Below are 19032 nucleotides of genomic sequence, written 5' to 3' on the forward strand. Positions count from 1 at the left end.
GCAGGAATTCTGAGTTTCACTCCTGTGCTTTTAAGACAAATTTCAGTTATGAATATGAGAAGAAATTGCTAAGCATTAAGAGATTGATGGGATTCAAGACAATGTGTATTATGCTTAAGTTGTCATTTAAATTGCAGTGAGTTTTTATGTCTACAGGTGGTTGGGAAAGAAGTAAACATGTAAACGTGTAAACATGGAAGAGGTCATGAGTATCCATTCACTCATTCATTCATTCATTCATTCATATTTTCCAACAATGTTATTGAGCCCCTACCGAGTTCAGGACTGGAACAAAGCTCAGGGAAAATGGCAAAGTAAAATGAAGTAAAAGATTATAAATGTCCTAGACATTGAAAGCTAAGACTTCACAGTTTCTACTGAAGCCAAAGCAAAACAATTCAACACAATCTGACAAGTACTATCAAAGATTATGTGGGGCACCTGGGTGGCTTAGTCGGTTGAGCGTCCGACTTTTGCTTAGGTCATAATCTCGCGGTTCGTGGGTTCGAGCCCCGCGTTGGGCTCTGTGCTGACTGCCAGCTCAGAGCCTGGAGACTGTTTCAGAGTCTGTGACTCCCTCTCTCTCTGACCCTCCCCTGCTCATGCTGTCTCTCTCTCTCTCTCCTAGAAATAAATAAAACATTAAAAAAATTAAAAGAAAAAATGATTATGGATAGGGAGCTGGGTGGCTTAGTCGATTAAGCATCCAACTTTGGCTCAGGTCATGATCGTGAGTTCAAGCCCTGCTTGGGGCTCTGTGCTGACAGCTCAGAGCTTGGAACCTGCTTCAGATTCAGTATCTACCTCTCTCTCTCTCTCTCTCAAAAATAAACATTTAAAAAATGTAATATTCAGGGCACCTGGGTGACTCAGTTGGTTAAGCAGCCGACTTTGGCTTAGGTCATGATCTCACAGTTTGTGGGTTTGAGCCCCACATCGGCTCTGTGCTGACAGCTCAGAGCCTGGAGCCTGTTTCGGATTCTGTGTCTCCCTCTCTCTATGACCCTCCCCGCTCACACTCTGTCTCTCTCTCTCATAAAAATAAATCAACATTTAAAAATTTTTTTAATTTAATATTCTAACAAAAAAAGATTATAGACAAAGAACTATTGCAATAAAGGAGAGAATTGGAGAAGGCTTCCCAGAGATGGGACATTTGGGCTGGCCTTTGAAGGATAAATAGGAGTTCTCTAGAACGCTGAGCAAAGAAAAGAGTACAAGTTGCAAAAACTGATAATTTAGGTGTAGTTCAAGGTATACAAAGGGAAGAAGAGAGAAGTGGTGGGGAATGACAGACAGATGTTGCTCAAGTCAAAGAGATCTCTGAATGCCACACCAAGGATTTAGATTTTATTCTGTGCGTACTTGGGGGCAGGGTAACGACTCAAAGATATTGGGAACAACATGTATAAAACATACAAATTTGTGCAATTTAAACACTAAATTGCCATTCTTTAATTTTTTTAACTTTTTAAATTTATTTTTGAGCCTCCTTCAGATTCTGTGTCTCCCTCTCTCTCTCTGCCCCTTCCCTACTCACGTTCTGTCTCTCTCTCTCAAAAATAAACATTTTAAAAACACAAAACAAGTAAATTTACATGGATCTGACAATGTTCTAATGCACTTTCAGCGTAAGGCATTCAAATGCATTTCCAATGTCTTTTTTACATGTTAAATTTTTACACTATTAACACACTGGCATTCATTTTTATCTTGAGGAACTTTACAATGGAGCAAGAACTTAGACGTTTGCAAATAATCTGTTAACGTGTTCTAGCCTACTGACTCCTCAGTTTTCAATTACTCTAATTTTTTATCATTGTCTTAATTGTTCCTAATTCCATAGCAATTTTTCAATGACTTATCCATATTGTATCTTTTTAATAGCATTCCACTCATATTTTATAGATACAGGTCTTTTCCCCTTACCCCCCGTATGTCATTAATTCATTCAACATTAAATTTGATTTCTGGGTTATAATAGCAAGGGCAACAGACATAACCGGGTTTGGGGACTAACACACGGGACTCTGGGCAGTCACCCAATCCAGCTGGTGGGGAAAACGCATGGATGTTCTAAGTGAACGATCTCAAGACCAGCCACATCAGCATCCCTGACAGCTTGTGAAGAATGCAAATTCTTCTGCCCAACCCAGACCTAGTGAATTAGAAACTATGGGGGGAGGGGTAGAGCCCAGAAGCCTGTGTCTTAACAAGTCTTCCGGTGACTCTGATGTTCCCCAACATTTGAGAACCTCTGCTCTGGAGAGTAACCCGCTGGGCCCAGGCTTTCTACACAACTGTAGACCTTGTTTCATCAAGGGGACAGAGGCCATCAGTTAATCGGCTCACAGTTCAGAGGCTCCACCTGGGTGGCTCAGTCAGTTAAGCGTCCGATTTTGGCTCAGGTCATGATCTCACAGTTTGTGGGTTCAAGCCCCGCATCAGGCTGTGTGCTGACAGCTCGGAGCCTGGAGCCTGCTTCGGATTCTGTGTCTCCCTCTCTCTCTGCCCCGCCCCCAGCTCATGCTCTCTCTCTGTCTCTCAAAAATAAATAAATGTTAAAAATCTTTTTTAGGTTGAAATTAATTGGTCAAAAAGTATGAACATTTTAGGGGAACCTGGATGTCTTAGTTGGTTAAGCATCTGACTCTTAATTTTGACTCAAGTCATGATCTCACAGTCGTGGGATTGAAGATTCTCTTTCTCTCCCCCTCTGCCCCTCTCCCCTGCTTGTGGGCTCTCTCTCGCTCTCTCTCTCTCTCAATAATAATAATAATAAGTATGAACATTTTATATTTTAATTTTTTTAAATTTTTAAAATGTTTTATTTATTTCTGAGAGAGAGAGAGAGAGAGAGGCAGCGTGAGCAGGGGAGGGTCAGAGAGAGAGGGAGACACAGAATCCGAAGCAGGCTCCAGGTCTGAGCTGCCAGCACAGAACCCAATGCAGGGCTCAAACCCACAAACTGTGAGATCATGACCTGAGCCAAAGTGGGACACTTAACCAACTGAGCCACCCAGGAGCCCCAAGTATGAACATTTTAAAGGCTCTTGAAATATATTAACAAATTGCTTCCCAGAAATGTGGGTCACTCTACACACTCAACTTCCATAGATGAGAATGACTCATTCTCATGATCATTAGAAATGGAAGACATGGAATTTCATTGTTGTTTTTATTTTAGTGTATTTAATGGCTAGTAAAGCAAAACATTTTTATGTTTATTCTCCATTTGTAGTTTTTTTTAATCGACTTCTTACCCCTATCTTATTTTTTCTATCATATTGAACATTTTTCTTATTAGGTAGTAAGAACTATTTATATATATTATTTTGACACTAGGTCTCTTTTTACCTTATATCTTTTAAGGAAAATCTATTAGAAATAAACAAGATCTAAACTTAAAAACTTATAAAGCCTTTTAATGAGAGACTTTAAAGAAGACCCACATGGAGAGAAAGCATATGTTTATGGGCAAAACAACTTCTCTTTTATCTTTCTTTTTATTTTGTAATGCCTTTGGAATATACATTTTTATTACATATAGTACAATTTTACTGTGAAAATGCAAAAATGACATGTTTCTATTGAGTTGATTGTCTTCTTTTTAAGGACTTCAAGGGGATTTTTCATATTTTCCTGGCGATCAGACTTTGTCCTTTATCTCTCCTGTAGATATCTACCAGCTTGTGGCATTCCATTTCAGTTATTAAAAATGTTTGTTGTTGTTTTTAATGGTTTCAGATTAAAGAAGAAGAAGAATATGAAGAGGAAGAAGGCTTTCATTTTGATTTAGCTTTCTTGCCTATTCACTTATTGGAGTTTGGTTGAAAAAATCCATCTTGGCCCAAGATGAGAATGATATTCACCTCTATTTTTTTAAACATTTTTAAAAAATGTTTATTTATTTATTTTGAAGGAGAGACAGAGCACAAGCCGGGGAGTGGTAGAGAGAGAAAGAGGTGGGGAGACAGAGAAGCCCAAGCAGGCTCCACACAGTCAGCTCACAGCCCGACCCGGGGCTTGATCCCACAAACCTCGAGGTCATGACCTGAGCCAAAATCAAGAGTCGGATGCTCCAGCGACTGAACCCCCCCCCCCAGCACCCCATCCACCTATATTTTAAAGTTTCGCTTTAATCCACTTGGAGTTGATAGGGACCCGATTTGCTTTTTCATATGGATAATCAACTTTTCAGCTTCATTTGTTGAGGGGTCACTCTTTCCCCCATGATCTTTCAGGCCACCTGAGTTGTATTTCAAAGTTCCACATACACAAGGGTCTCTGCTCTGTTCCATCTGCATCCCTGCCCTGATCCCTGCCCTGATCCGATTCCACTATCTTCATTATTACATGTTTAAAAGAAGACTTAGGTCTGATAGGGCAAGTGTCCTAACTGTGATTACTCTTGGACCTCCTCCTACTGCCCAGTATACATTCTGGAATTAACTTGTCAAACTCCGCAGACCAGAATTGTGCTGACTCTGTAGATCCAGTGGTGGGGGAGGTGGGGGCGGGGAGGGATAGGAATCAAAATCCTATCCGTGAACATAAAACATCTCTCAACTATCTAGACCTTCTGAATGTGACTCACTAAAGAACTTTATATTTTTAAGTTTTTGCCTCGCATACCTTTTTATAGGGTTCATTGTAGGTATCGTGTAATGTTGCTTGACTATTATAAATAATGACATTCTTATTATTACATTTTCTAACTGTTTATAGCTGGTGTATAGAAATGCCCCTGGCGTTTGTCTATTGGCTCCATATCCAGCCACCCTGCTGAGGTCTCCTGTTTTAGATTATTTGGAGTTTTCTATGTATTCAGTAATGTCATCTGCAAAAAATAATAGTCATATATTTCTTTCCAATCCTAATGTCTTTAATTTATTTTTCATGTCTTTATTATTCTTTGACAGCATTGGATAGCAGTGGCATTAATGGACATTCTTGTCTTATTCCTACAAATCAATATAGCCAAAACAAACAACCTAGTTGAAAAACGGAAAAGACACAAGCCTATAAATTCAGAGGAGGAAAAAGATGTAGCCTATAAATGTATGGAAAGATTTCATTTTTATTAGAACAGTGAAAAGGCAAATCCAGACCATAGTAGGATGCTATTTGATTCCCATTCAACTGACAAAAATTAAGAAGCCTGACGTAGGAGTGTTAGGCACAGTGTGGACTGGTGGGGTCTCTGGGGCCTCAATAGTAGGACGTAGGAGATGGTGGGGGTGGGGGTGGGCAGTACACAGGAAATGTAGGCCAGTCCTATCACTTGAGAGCTCAAGTTGGTTGGTGGGCATAGACGCTCACTGCAATCAGCAGGTAAATACTCAGATTAAATATTCAAATAAGTAAATAAAAGAGAATATGAAAGGGACAATTTATGAGTGTGTGTCATAAACCGAGGCTTGTCATGAATCTTTCTCTGGGCATCAGAAGTCCAGGAGGCAAAAAAGGAAAAAGAAACAAAAAAGAAAGTCAAATCCACTCGTTAATCCCATTACTGCGGGACATGTGCCATCACCATTTCCTGAGCAGCATCCTTCCGGTCTGGTGTTATGCATACCTGTAGATAGTTTAGATTGGCAGATGAAAGATGGATACTCAAACAGCACAGCACTAACCAAACTGGGATAATAGTGTGTATGCTGCTTTATAAATTGATTGGTTGCTTTAATTTATTTGCAGTGTGTTTAAAAGTTCCTATTGGGGTGCCTGTGTGGCTCAGTCAGTTAAGCATCAGACCTCGGCTCAGGTCATGATCTCACAGTTCGTGGGTTCAAGCCCCATGTCGGGCTATGTGCTGACAGCACAGAGCCTGAAGCCTGCTTCGGATTCTGTGTCTCCCTCTCTCTCTGACCCTCCCCTGCTCACGTTGTCTCTCTCTGTCTCAGAAATAAGTAAAAAAAAAAAAAAATTAAATTAAAAAAAACATTTTAAAGTTCCTATTGTGCTCTGTGACTTAATCTCATGCTTTTCTGCTCAGAAATATTTTGAGAGAAGAATCGATAAAAATCATACCAGAAAGCAGTTAAAGAAAAGAAAAAAATTAAGTTTGACTTTAACATTTACTTTGCAGATAATTGAGAAAAAGGTGCTATGGACAGAGGGAGTGGGGGAGGGGTGAGAAAAATCTAATAGAGAGCTGGCTTGGGGAGGGTGCTGTGTAAAACTTTAGAGACTTTTGAGTTGAAGGTGAGCATCCAGTTGGGTATTTGGTTGAAAGTTCAATACTGCGTTACAAACTGTGGGGTCATCAGATTCAGGATGATGAGGGAAGGAGGGAAGATGAGCATTAGTGATGTCTAAAGAATAATAAAGATTTGAAGAGATGGTCAGCGCTGAACGAGCAATATTGCGAAGAGGTAAATTAGCAGACACTGTGAAAATCCACCATTTGGGAAAGAGAAGAAAAAGAGAGAGTGAGCAAGAGAAAGAAGAGATGCCAAAGTCCCCATAGAAGAAGGGAGCAGAGAGAAAAGAGAACAGAGCAGTGATGTGGTGGGGGGGGGGCAGGAAAGGCAGAGTTTGAGGGTCAGTAGGGTCCAATCCAATAGCGAAAGTGGAGGAAGAGAAGAAAGCATTGTGGGCAGAGTGTGTGGAACAGAAATCAAATTGGAAGGGGTCAAGGAGACTGAAAGAAATGGAAATAGACCAGCTCAGTGCCACCAGCCATTCACAGGCCACGCGGTTTATCTCCCAGCAACCTGGGGTGGGCACGTCCATCCTGGCCAAAGAGGAAGGGATCCGGGAGGTTAAGGTCACACCCTCTGCAGGGAAGCAGGCTGGGGTTCCCACCATGCCCTTTCTGCTCCGCCATGTTGCTTCCCATTCTGCCAGCCTTGAGAACCTCTCATTTCCCCAGAGCTGAACGCAGACCTGGCACTAGTAGGTGCTTAATCACTGTTTTCTGGGTGAATGGAAGAATGGAGAGAGACATTTTAAAGGAAGTTCTCAGGGGCTCCTGGTTCGACTCTAGGGAGCGGCGTGTCTTTCTCCAGCACACATTCGCATACTGTCAAAGCCAAAACACCAGGCTACTCTGGCTCTACTTAGAAAATAAATAAATGGATCCTGACATTCAGGGAGCAAACTGCTAGTGGACAAATATTTTTTAATTTTAAATAAGTGCCATGGGACTTCCGAGCTGAAGGATGAAGTCCCTTTAATTTGAACTTTAGCATCTTCATATCTGTTATTTTCTCCCACATATGGCACAAAAATACCTAGTGTACATGTACTTGCTAATGTGCCTGAAATGATTTGAAAATGAAAAGCCTTAAGAAATCACATGTGCTGTTTTCTAAAAGACATAGAGAAAATGTGATCTCTCTAGCTAAGATTACACAAGAGAGTTGTGCTTCTTTCTCTCCCTTGTTTAATCTGTTTACTGACAGGAAGAAAAAAATAGCAATAAAGTTGGGGGGGGGAATCTGCTTTCTGCCTAACACATGATTCGGCTGATGGCACAAGAATCAGATAATTCTACAGAAAACTGACAAGCTTGATCGTGATTGGGATGAAGCTGTAGACTTCTCTAAATACCCACAAATACTACCGCTGGATGCTTAACATTCACAAACCATTAGATCCAACATGTATATTTACGGTTTGATAATCAGCTGTCATTAAGAGATGAATAAACAGCATAATGCTCATGTTTAGAGGAATATACAAGTGTGGAAAATAGTGCCAACAGCCCAAGAACATTTACTTTGTCCCCCTCCATGAAAACAAAGAAGAATGAATCTCTATAGTTTTGATAGTTCCATCTTATCCTATATCCTGTCTTGTCTCAGTGGGCAGAGCCCCATATTTCTTTTTTTTTTTTTTTTTTCACATGAAATTTATAGCATCAGCCTGTCTCATCAGAAAAGGTTGCATTAAAGTTACCAGATTGGAGATAATCGTTCAAAGGCCGTCTGTACCTAATCAACCCCCAATAGCATCTATGCAAACAGAACAGGTCAACTATGCCTTTCAGGCTGACAGAACGACTCAGTAATTTTACTTGTGCCTCTCACTAGCTTAGGGAAGTCGCTTAATCTCTCTGGAGCTCAATCCCTTTGAGCTACCTCTTGGATTAGGATAATGGACCTGGAGGTGTGCCAAGTAAAATCCCTACCCCGGGGTATGTATGGGTGACAATGTGAGGGTGATGACCATCATGAGCATGAAGGCGATGATCTCAGTGCAATGGGAACTGTACACACAAATAGATCTGAGTGGCCGGGGTCTCTTGCACAGCAGCCCTTTTAAAACTCAATACTGTTAGTATAGCCATGTTCACAGCAGCATGATGGCAACGGCCAAAATGTGGAAGCCACCCAAGTGCCTATTGGTGGGTAAATGGATGAACAAAATATGGTCTACACATGCAATGGAATGTTGTTCACTCTTAAAAAGGAAGGAAATTCTGACACAGAACCCCAAGGTCCTGGATAAACCTTGAGGACACTCTACTAAGGGAATAAGCCAGTCACACAAGGACACATACTGCATGATCCCACCTACGTGGGGTACCTGGAGTCATCAGATTTATAATGACAGAAAGGAGAGTGGTGGTGCCTGGGAGGCGGGGTGGGGAACCCTGTGTCATGGTGACAGAGTTGCAATTTGCAAACGAAAAGACTCCTAGACTGACGATGATGATGGCGGTGGTCTGGTCCACGACAACAGGTGAAGGTGCTTAATGCTACTGCACTCTACCTTTCAAACCGGGAAGACGTTAAATTCCGCGCTATATGTATTTTATCACAATTAAAATTTTAAAGCAGTGAAGCTTAAAAAGAAACCGCAATGGTAGGCTTCCAGGTGAAAACTGAGCTCCAGCATTCTCTTTTCCCCCGAGACGCCATTAAAATAATATTGAAGGAATTTAAAAAAAAATGTAGGATCTCACACCAATGAAGGAAACCAAAGGGAGCCATTAGAGAATAAGTCATTTAAACCAGCTTCTAGATCATTTAAAGGTGACAGGTGAATCTTAGTTGTTAAATCAGAGCAGAGGGAGGCAAGAAGTTGCACACAAATGGTGTGCACACAAGGGGTCATTCAGCCCAGAAGTACCCAGAGAGTCTCCAGACTTGAAAATCACAGCCAGCTGGATCTTTCTCCAAGTACCTGCCCTCAGATCTGCTATATTCATGACACAAAAGGATATGTTCATAGTAAGGGCAATATTTAAAGGAACTCCCCCAGGTGCCTGTGTGGTTCAGTTGGTTAAGCGGCCGATGCTGATTTCTGCCCAGGTCATGATCCCCCGTTGTGAGATCGAGCCCCGCGTTGAGCTCCATAATGTGCATGGAGACTGCTTAGGATTCTCACTCCCTCTCCCACTGTCCCCTCCCCCCACCCCACTCACTCTCTGTCTCTTGCTCTCTCGCCCTCTCTCACTCTCTCTCAAAAACGAAATTTTTTTAAAGTTAAAAAATAAAATAACTCACCAACATGAACTGCAATATACCGCACATTACATATCGATCACCGCTACAATTTATTGAAGCTTTTCTGTGTGCCAGGCACTGTACCAAGCACTTTACTGCATTATCACATTCGATGCTCATGGCAATCCTAGGGGATGGCAGCTTTGTTATTATTTTCACTTTACACGGGAGAAAACAGAAGCTCCAAGAAGTTGCCCAAATCTCACTTCATTCGCTTAAATGTAAGTAACACCCACGTCTGGCTGACTTCATACTGTCAACCACTGCTCTATGAGGCCTCCAGTATGTCCTGTTGAGAACACTGTGGGGCTTAGAAACCCACAGATGTATGCAGCTATGGTTATCTGTACACAGATGCACACCCAACTAGGTATTACGGACCCAATATCTCAGGAGCGGGAGGAATAAATTCTCTTCGTGCCTCTACGTCTCATGGACTGGACCCAATGGGGAAAAGCTGGACGCAAGAGAAGGTACTGACGCAGTCCCCATGGACCACCAGGGGCACAGAGCCTCTCTGGGGTGAAGGAAGAAGGGGGGAGAATGGAGGTACAGAAGGCAATCTGTCACGTTGGTTTGTTTTCTGTCCCCCAATACAAATGCAAGCTCTAAGAGCACAGGACGCTGTGGACGTTTGCCTACGCTGTTCACTGATAGATCCCCAGCAGCTAGAACTGTGGGTGCTTTACAGAGCATGGAGCCGATGCACAGTGAACTTCTGTTAAATAAACGAACAATTTACTGCCTGAGCCAGCTGACCAACCAACGCCATCTAGGGCAGGAATCGGCGAACTCCAGCAAGGAGCCAAATCCTGCCCTCTTTCTGTTCTTGTTAATAAAGTTTTATAGAGACACAACGGTGCCATTTGTGTACATATTGTCCAGGGCTGCTTTACGTAATGATGGCAGGGTTGAGCAGGTGCTATGAGACTACGGCCCACAAAACTAAAACTGGCTACTATTTGGCCCTTTCCAGGCAAAGTTCGCCAATCCCTCTGGTTGTGGGACAGAGAGCCAGGGAGATACTAGGGAGCCCTGGACCTCGAGCTATTGAATCTCAATACCTAAGCAGCCCGTGGATAGGAAATGGTTTCTGAGCCCATGATTCCATCTTGTGAATTAACTCTGCACAAACCCCAAATGATCCTGAAAGGAGTCAGTCTTCTTATGCAGAAGGAAGCTCCCTCATCAGGACACCTCACGCATAGATGAGAATAAGGATGCTGTCCGTGAAGAGAAGTTTTATCTGAGGAGCTGACTGGGGCTTATCTAGTCAGTCCTGGTGATGTAGGTGGTGAAGAGGTGCCCGAGGATGGCTCTGCCCCACAAGCTTCCATTTTCCAAAATTCTTGAGCCAAGCAAGGTAGAAGGTCCACCCTCCTGCCTGCCCCCTGCTCACCAGAACCCCCTCCTCTTAGAATCTGTGCAGAGTTTGAGCTCAACGATGAATCCTGTTTTCCCCTCAGTTTTGAACCGGAAATCACAAACTTCCACCCAGCTATTGAACTTTAGGGAATAGCAAGCCGGGGGACAAGGGGCGCAGGGCAGTTTCCACTTCCAAACATCCTCATCGCGGCAGGGCTGAGGTGGGGCTTCTCAGGGCCACTCCCCCACGCCTCTCCTCCCTCCTACACCTCCACAGCCATCCTCTCCGTCTCCTCCCAAAGGGCCATCGACACATTCCTTTCTTCCGTGGACAGAAGAGTTGTGTCCCTTGAAAATGTATATGTTGAAGCCCCATCCCCAGTGCGGTGGCATCTGGAGGTGGAGCTTTGGGGACGTAATTCAGTCATGACAGTACAGCCTTCATGACTGGGACCCCCGCCCCTACAAGAAGAGATGGGATAAAGATGATCTCTCCCTCTGCCGTGTGAGGATACAAGAAAGAGGCTGTCTACAGCCCTGGCAGAGGACCCTAACCAGAACCCAACCACACGGAGATCCTGATGTTAGACTTCCAGCTTCCAGACCGTGAGACACAAGTCATCCGTTGTATGAGCTCCCTCAGCCTGTGGTATTTGCCATCGCTGAGCTGACCCTCCACCACGCCAGCTTGCTAGGGTTTTCCTCCTGCCTGTAAGCTCTCGAGCCATCTGGCCATCCACTCCACAAAGCCCACCAGAACCACCATGGACGTCAATCAGACAAAAGTTGGGTGCACCCGGAGACGCATTCTTTGCTCTTATAAAATGGCATATTCAGGGGCACCTGGGTGGCTCAGTCGGTAGAGCATCCAACTCGATTTTGGCTCAGGTCATGATCCAAGAGTCGTGGAATCGAGCCGCACTCTAGGCTCCATGCTGAGTGTGGAGCCTGCTTGAGATTTTTCTCTCTCTCCCTCTGCCCCTCTCCCCGGCTTGTTCTCTGTCTCTGTCCAAAATAAAAAAAAATTTTTAATGTTTTTCTAAATAAAACGGCATATTTATTTGCATAGACACCAACAGTAAGTCATTTGCCGCTGGGATACATAATGGATCATGAATAATGGGTCCTGACCGACAGGGGCAAGGATTTGCTGACACAGCCCTGTATTCACTTTTCCGGGTGAACCTTGATTTGGGAGAATGAGTTCTCAAGGGTTTCAGGAACTCCCCGACCAATTAATGTGCCTGGGAAACACACACCTATTATACTACATAAATCGAGGCCCTGCTAACCTGCGATGAATGCAAACATTCCTGTAAGCACAACGTATTACTGGCAGCTTCTTCATCTTGCCAAGATGCAGCTGTAGTCATACTATCAATTTGTCATTTGGAGCCAAAACCGGGGACAGAGAAGATGCACTCCCACCCCTTCTCAGCATCCTTCCAGAATCCACGAAATAGTTCCGGGACACATTTGAGTCATTCTTGGTGACTTTATTGTAACCCCTACCAGTCTTGCTTTATTTCATGACACTCTGTTGATAACAGCCTTTGAAGAGCAAACAAGGGCCGCGGAAAGGTATTTCTGGTGCCCTGGGGGTTGTCAATTTGCCTGTCCGTTGTAGCAAGTACTGGAAGTTGGTTGCAATGAAAGCATCACTACTTGTGCAAGGTGGAGAGAGATGTGCTCACATCTGTGTGTAAAATGAGCAAATAAGACGGTGCCCAAATTAGATGGGATTTTCCCACCTCGTATTGGCAGCATGCAGGCGAGGCTGGAGAGTGGCGTCGGGCATCGGGGAAATGCCACAAGCAGAAGACTAGCCCTGTCCGGGCGGCGGCTGTCAGGTGACCTGCCCTCTCCGTAAAGAAGCAAATGGAAGAGGCTACAGGGATTGGGGTGCTGGTGGCAGAACAGTGATGTGAGGAAGGCCAGCAAATCAGGGTCCAATCACAGCATTCGTCTGATGCCCAAAGAACTGCGAGCCCAACACTTAATTCACTTAACCAAATCCACCCAGCATCCCAGACGCCCGAGGACGGACAGAACGGTCCTGGTCAAATGCGTGTGTCCTAAAGGAACATGGTAAGGCTTATGGTTCAGTCTCACCAGTTACAGGGAAAATGGATAAGATGTTCCTGGTGCCATTTTGAAAAATTGAATCCAATGGATAAGCCACCCTGGAATGAAAACAAAGATGGCTTCCTGAAGGTACCACTTGGGAAAAAACAAAAGCTCTAAGGAAAAAGCACAAATGCTCTGTAATCATCAGCTAATGCCTGCAGTCAGCCCAGCCCCGGCTTGGACAGTGGGTGTTGCAATTTTCTGTTCTAAGACACTCTTCTTAACACTGACACCTTGGCCTGGAAGATGAATGTTGGCTCACTCGTTTAGAATAAGAAATGGGTTCTGCTGGTTTGGAAACATAACATGCAGTGGGACTTTTCTTTTATTCAGCATATATTACTTAGCAATGGCATGTGAGAGGTGGAAGAGGGTGACTTCAAAGCAAAAACAAGTTTCCTACGAGGCCATCCCGATGGGCTTCTTGTGGACACGTGGGAACGGCAGAGAATGGAAAATGTTTCTCCCCGCTCAGAAAACAAGACATGGTTTGCTCTCCGGCTTTGCTACTTTGTAAACAATTTGGTACAATGACGTTGCCTCCCGTTTTCGTTTGACAGCGTGAGGTCAGATGGAGGGGCTACAAGGAAGTCTTCAGAGGATGACGCCAGAAGAGGTTCGGCATTCAAGGCTCTCCTACCAGGAGGGGAGAGGGGGGAGGGGACAGGGAACGGCTTGCGGGCCACAGACCTTGAGCACCAGGCAGCACAGGCCCTGGCAAAGCAGAGGGGGGTCATGTGGAGTCAAGCTCCTCTCTGACAAAGACAGGAGATCACCTGTCCTCGAAGGCTGCGGGAAGTGGCCGCCCCTGGCTGGGTAACTGGGGAGACGATTCGCAAGGCATTCTTCCGGTATCAGCTACCTGCCAGAGAAGCTGTGTATCTGAGCAGCTTTTGATTTGGAAACGAGACTGAAAGGGAACAGAGAGCCGGAAGCCTGCGATCATCTCCCTTGCCAAAGTCATTTCTGCGGCAATGCCTCCGCTCTGCTCATACCTGTGTCCAGATGGACACTTTGACCTTGGCCGCGGCCACTCGGGTCTTCTTCTGTCCATGCCGGGCCTGCGTTTGGCTGGACTGCCGTGGAGGGGCAGGAGGGATGGCCATCTGGTGTGGGAGGCCTTGCCTGACAGGTGGCTCAGCGGCAGGAGAACTTATCGGGCCGAAACGGATCCGAGGAGAGGCTGGCTGCCGGGGATTATGAAGCTCAAGGAAACCTCCCAGGCCAGCTCCGACAACGATGCAGGGAGAGGCCAGCAACAAGGAACTGGGTCACCCGTACCACTGCTGCCGTGGCGTGGTCCTGAGAGAAGTCCCCGGACCGCAAGCCAGCCCGGGACAGAAGGGCCAGCCCCAAGGCAAGGCAAGGGGACCAGGGCCCCAGGGGGGAGGAGGGGATCGGTGAGCGGGGCCCCTGTATCTATGTCCCAAGCCACATTCACGGCAGCCTTTGATGCCCATCTCGGTGGCTTCTTCTGGAAGGTGAGTGTGGCGCGGTCCAATCCAAAGTGACTCTTGAGTGGAGGATGCCGTGAAGACGGAGCCATGGCTGAGGCTTCTATTCCTGGTGCGTGGGAACCAGCCCCCAGCAGCCTGCTGTCACCCAGAGCCGCCCCCCGTATCGAAGGACCTCTGTGGGCCACCGCCGGACAAGGAAAACAGCTGTTTGACACATTCCCTCCGACCCTGGGGAAGCTAGCAAGTTCAAGTGAAGGAGACCAATCTGGCAAACGACGGGCGTCTACATGCCTCACAGGAGGAGCCTGTGAGGAGCCAGACAATGCTGAGTTTGGTCCTGGCTCGACAACTTGCAAGTTCCGTGATATTGGCGAACTTTTTTTTTATGCTTATCCATTTCTTTTCTTTCTTAAGTTTATTTATTTTAAGAGAGAGACGGGGGGGAGGAGGGGCAAAGAGAGAGGGAGAGACAGAATCCCAGGCAGGCTCTGCACTGTCAGAGCAGAGCCCGACTCAGGGCTCGATCTCACGAACCGTGCAATCCTGACCTGAGCTGAGATCAAGAATCAGACGCTTAACTGACTGAGCCACCCAGGCACCCCTGATGTTGGGCAACTTCTCTTCCTCACTTGACCTTCATTCTGTCATTGGTAAGGTCATATAATAATGCATCATGTGATCCAAGGGCTGAGTGAGATACAAGGTCGCCTTTCTTCCCAGCCATCCTTATCCTTAGGGTCCCTCCAATTTAAAACTTCTGCAAATCCTGGAAAAGCTCGTGTTGAACTATAACATCTTTAGGATCCTGTCCTCTTCAGGCGACTTCATTTGCCCAGGGAGGGGATGTGCACAGGAGAGGAATTTGCACAGGTAAGGGATTCCATAAAAAGTTGCAGGTGCCATACTGTCACCTGGACTGGCTGTACTTGGACAAATCACCTTTCCTTCTGTATCCACAAATAAACCACACCCACCATTTCCCCAGCAGCCGCTGAGCCACAAATGGCACCCCCACAGACCTGGTGTCCTTCTTCAGGGGTGACCAGCGCTCTCAGAGATTTGCTCCATCTCGTGGGGAAGGGGTGCTCACATCCGTGGCCCGGAACCATAGGAGCACATCAGGACCACCTGAGCGGTTTGCCGAGGGGACAGCAGCCAGCACCCGCCGCCCCCCACCAGGGCTCCCGTACCAGAGGTGTGCAGAGGAGTCTGGGGGTCAGCTTTTCCAGAAGCTGAGCTTTCCTGGAAAAAGGAAACTGAAATCTAGGGGGCAAACGGCATCAAAGGAAGATTTAGAAAACGATGGGGAATTTGTTAGGGTAAAGGAGGGACTTTCTTCCAAGGCTGATTATCTTGCAACAAGTCCAGATGAGCAATTCATTCTCATGCTGGTTCAACATCAATTTATCAGCTGCCTCATTGAGCATATACATCACACCGTGTTCTGGGGGTTCAAAATCCTAAGGCTGAACAACACTTTAAAGACGGAATCTTCTACACCTCTGACTCTCTAGATGAAGAAAACGAGGCCCAAGAAGGGATGTGACTTGAGCAATGTCACACAGCCCATGGCGCTAGAGAAGCTGCATCCATGGGGCTGACCACTCCCTCCCCTCCACGCCCTGCCCTCCCCTGCCTACCCGGTGTGGACTACAGACACGCTTTGTTCCGTGCTACCATGTTTTTCTGCCAATTTCAAGGAAAAGTACAGAGAACCATCTTCTCTTATTAAGATCTGCCCATGCGGGAACACTGGGCCAGTGTTTCTCGCAGGCAGGAATCTGCTATCGGTCTTCCCTTCAAAGCGAGCCGAGGGGCCTCAATTGGCCACAGGCCTACCCTCCATGTGCTGTTCATTCCCGTTACCCGCCTGGCCCTGAAGCCTGGGTTTGCAATCTCTGCATCAGGGGGAAGCGGCCGGCACCCACCCCCCACTCCAGACCCACAAGGAAGAGCAGTCAGGTCCCCATTAACGCTCATGGCCAAACCTCAGTGAGACGTTCGAACCTAAGAACGGCCATGCAGACACAAAACTTAAGCAGTATAAGGGCACCTGGGCGGCTCAGCCGGTTAATCATCTGACTTCAGCTCAGGTCATGATCTCACAGTTTATGAGTTTGAGCCCCACGTCGGGCTCTGTGCTGACAGCTCCAGGCCTGGAGCCTGCTTCAGATTCTGTGTCTCCCTCTCTCTCTGCCTCTCCCCTGCTCCCAGTCTATCTGTTCTCAAAAATAAATAAAACACTGAAAAAAATTAAAAAAAAAAAGAAGTATAATCGACATGTTTACATTTACATTTTAGCAACACTGATTGTCCAAGGGATTTCCACTGGGCCTGAAGTCCCAGAGTATGGGGCCCCTTTTCCAGAGAACTTTGATATCCCCCATGGGCCACGAAGTTTGAAGAGGGTTCTTCTCGGCCTTTTTCCCGGCCCCACGCATGTTTCCGCAGAGAGATGCTCTTTCCGACTTCCCTTGCCAGCTGGGACCAGTTACCTCCTCGGCCAGATACTAACTCGGCTTCTCACGAGCACACCCAGGCCCTGCCTGCCCCACCATCGTAGCTGGGGTGGGGCCTGAAGAATTGGAGCTGCGTTTGTGGCCAAGTTCAGAGGAAAGGGGGTTCGCTCTGCAAATTAACTGTTAGCAGAGCAGAAAGTAAATGTTTAACCTACAGAGAAGATCCTATTTGAAAACACTTAGCTGCCCTTTTCAGCAGACAATCCACGTGCTAATTGTAAAGAATTACATTAAAATGGGCCCAGCCTGACCTGGGGGCCGGCTAAAGCACCTGACCGTGAGCGAGGCTTTGAATGTGAGCCGGCAGGCGGTTCACCAGCCAGATGAGCTTTTCCATGATCATTTCGCTTTTCAGTACCGAGCTCCCTGTGATCCGTAGCACATCTGCAAACAGTAGCGATGGGTCCAGGGTCTTCAGGTCATTTTATTAAGGGACAATGGAGCAGGGCTAGGGTAACAGACTTTGTGACCAGCACTAACCAGGAAAACATTGCCTTCCTGCCCAGAAAAAGCACAGTCCTGGCGTCCATCTGAGCCACCACTTGAGGTAAGAACCAGGGAGACCTCTGGAAACACCTTGATGCTTTTCCCCTGATCCTTCCAAAGCGGGCGGGGAACGGAATGGAACAAGAGAACAGAAGGGCGGTGTGAGCAGCACTGTGCATAGGTGTTCTGTCCGCCGGGCTGCTGGTCAGAGCCCTGCTCATCCTTCCCGCTCAGCACCAGCCAGCTCCCGGCTCCCAGTCTTCTGCCGTCTCCCCAGCTCGTGTTCGTTCCCACCTCCAGCCCCTCCGCAGCCCCCACGCCCCCTAGCGCTGGCTCCCTGTGTCCGCGCCGCCCACCGGGGTCCCTGTAGGCAGGTCCGCTTTTCATACTCATTTGTCTCCCCTGCCTTCTCCCCACCATGTCTGAGCGCCGGGACAGTGCCGAGCCTAAGACAGACGCTCAGTAACGTTTGCTGATGTGGAGACAATGAGAGTTTAGAACCACAGGAAAAGACGTGTGGGAAATCTACAAGAACACTATGTTGAAGAAAGCGTGATACAAACTTTTAGGGTCAGGGCCAGGGAATCCTAGGAAAACACCTTGTTTGGAAGTTGGAATGTTACTGACTGACTCAGTTAACACTCAGCACCTGCTCTGTGCGAGGCACCACGAGGGCTTTGGTTCTCTGGGGCTGGGTAAAACCACCCAACTTCGTGGCTGAAAACCAGGGTCCGGGTGTGGGGCGAGACAAGTGGGGGCCCCAGGGCACAAGGTCTCAGGAGGGACTCACTCTCAAGGTCAAGCAAGGACGAGGTGGGCCCCTGAGAACAAGCACCTCCTGGGTGCTTTCTTGCCTCCCCAGACCCCACGCTGCTTAAAACAACCATGTTAACATCCCACATGGGGGGCCCCTGGGGGACTCAGGCCATTGAGCATCTAACCCTTGATTTCAGCTCAGGTCATGATCCCAGGGTTGTGGGATCGAACCCCTGCGTGGGGCTCCATGCTGAGTGTGGGGCTCCGTGCTGAGTGTGGAGCCTGCTTGAGACTCTCTTTATTTTTCTCTGCCCCTCTTCCCTGCACTTTCTCTCTCTCTTAAAAAAAAAAAACAACAACAACCTCCTGGTACTGCAAGTTTAAGGGCTCCGCTGGGCAATCTTACTAGTCTCAGCTGAGATCTTGTGATCTCATGAAATTGCAGCCAGATGGCAGCTGGGGGCTGGAGTCCCCTGGATGTTTTGCCAAAGTGGACCCACAGCTGAGTATCGTGCACGTAGTATCGCCACACGGGGCTTTCCAGAAGGAGGCTCAGCCTCACAAGGCAGTTAGGAGACCCAGCAGTAAGTGATCTAGGAGGGAGGAGGGCAAAGTGGCCAGTCCTCTTAGATGCCGAACCCAGAACGGGCACAGTTTCACTTCTGTAGCCACCCTTGTGGTCAATGTCAAGTCCGTCTCCAGAGCATCCTGGATCCGGGTGCCAAGTGTGCACCACCTCTCCACAGAGAATGTCATAAAGACTTGGCAGCCATTCTAACCCATCCCAGTGAATTGAAGAGAATCAACTATTTCCTCGCTCCAGGAGGAATTATGGAAACAGGAAGGTTGGATGACCTGGGTCGG

The sequence above is a fragment of the Hyaena hyaena genome, unplaced genomic scaffold (assembly GCF_003009895.1).
Source record: "Hyaena hyaena isolate Hyena2069 unplaced genomic scaffold, ASM300989v1 scaffold_129, whole genome shotgun sequence".
NCBI classification, from domain to species: Eukaryota; Metazoa; Chordata; class Mammalia; order Carnivora; family Hyaenidae; genus Hyaena; species Hyaena hyaena.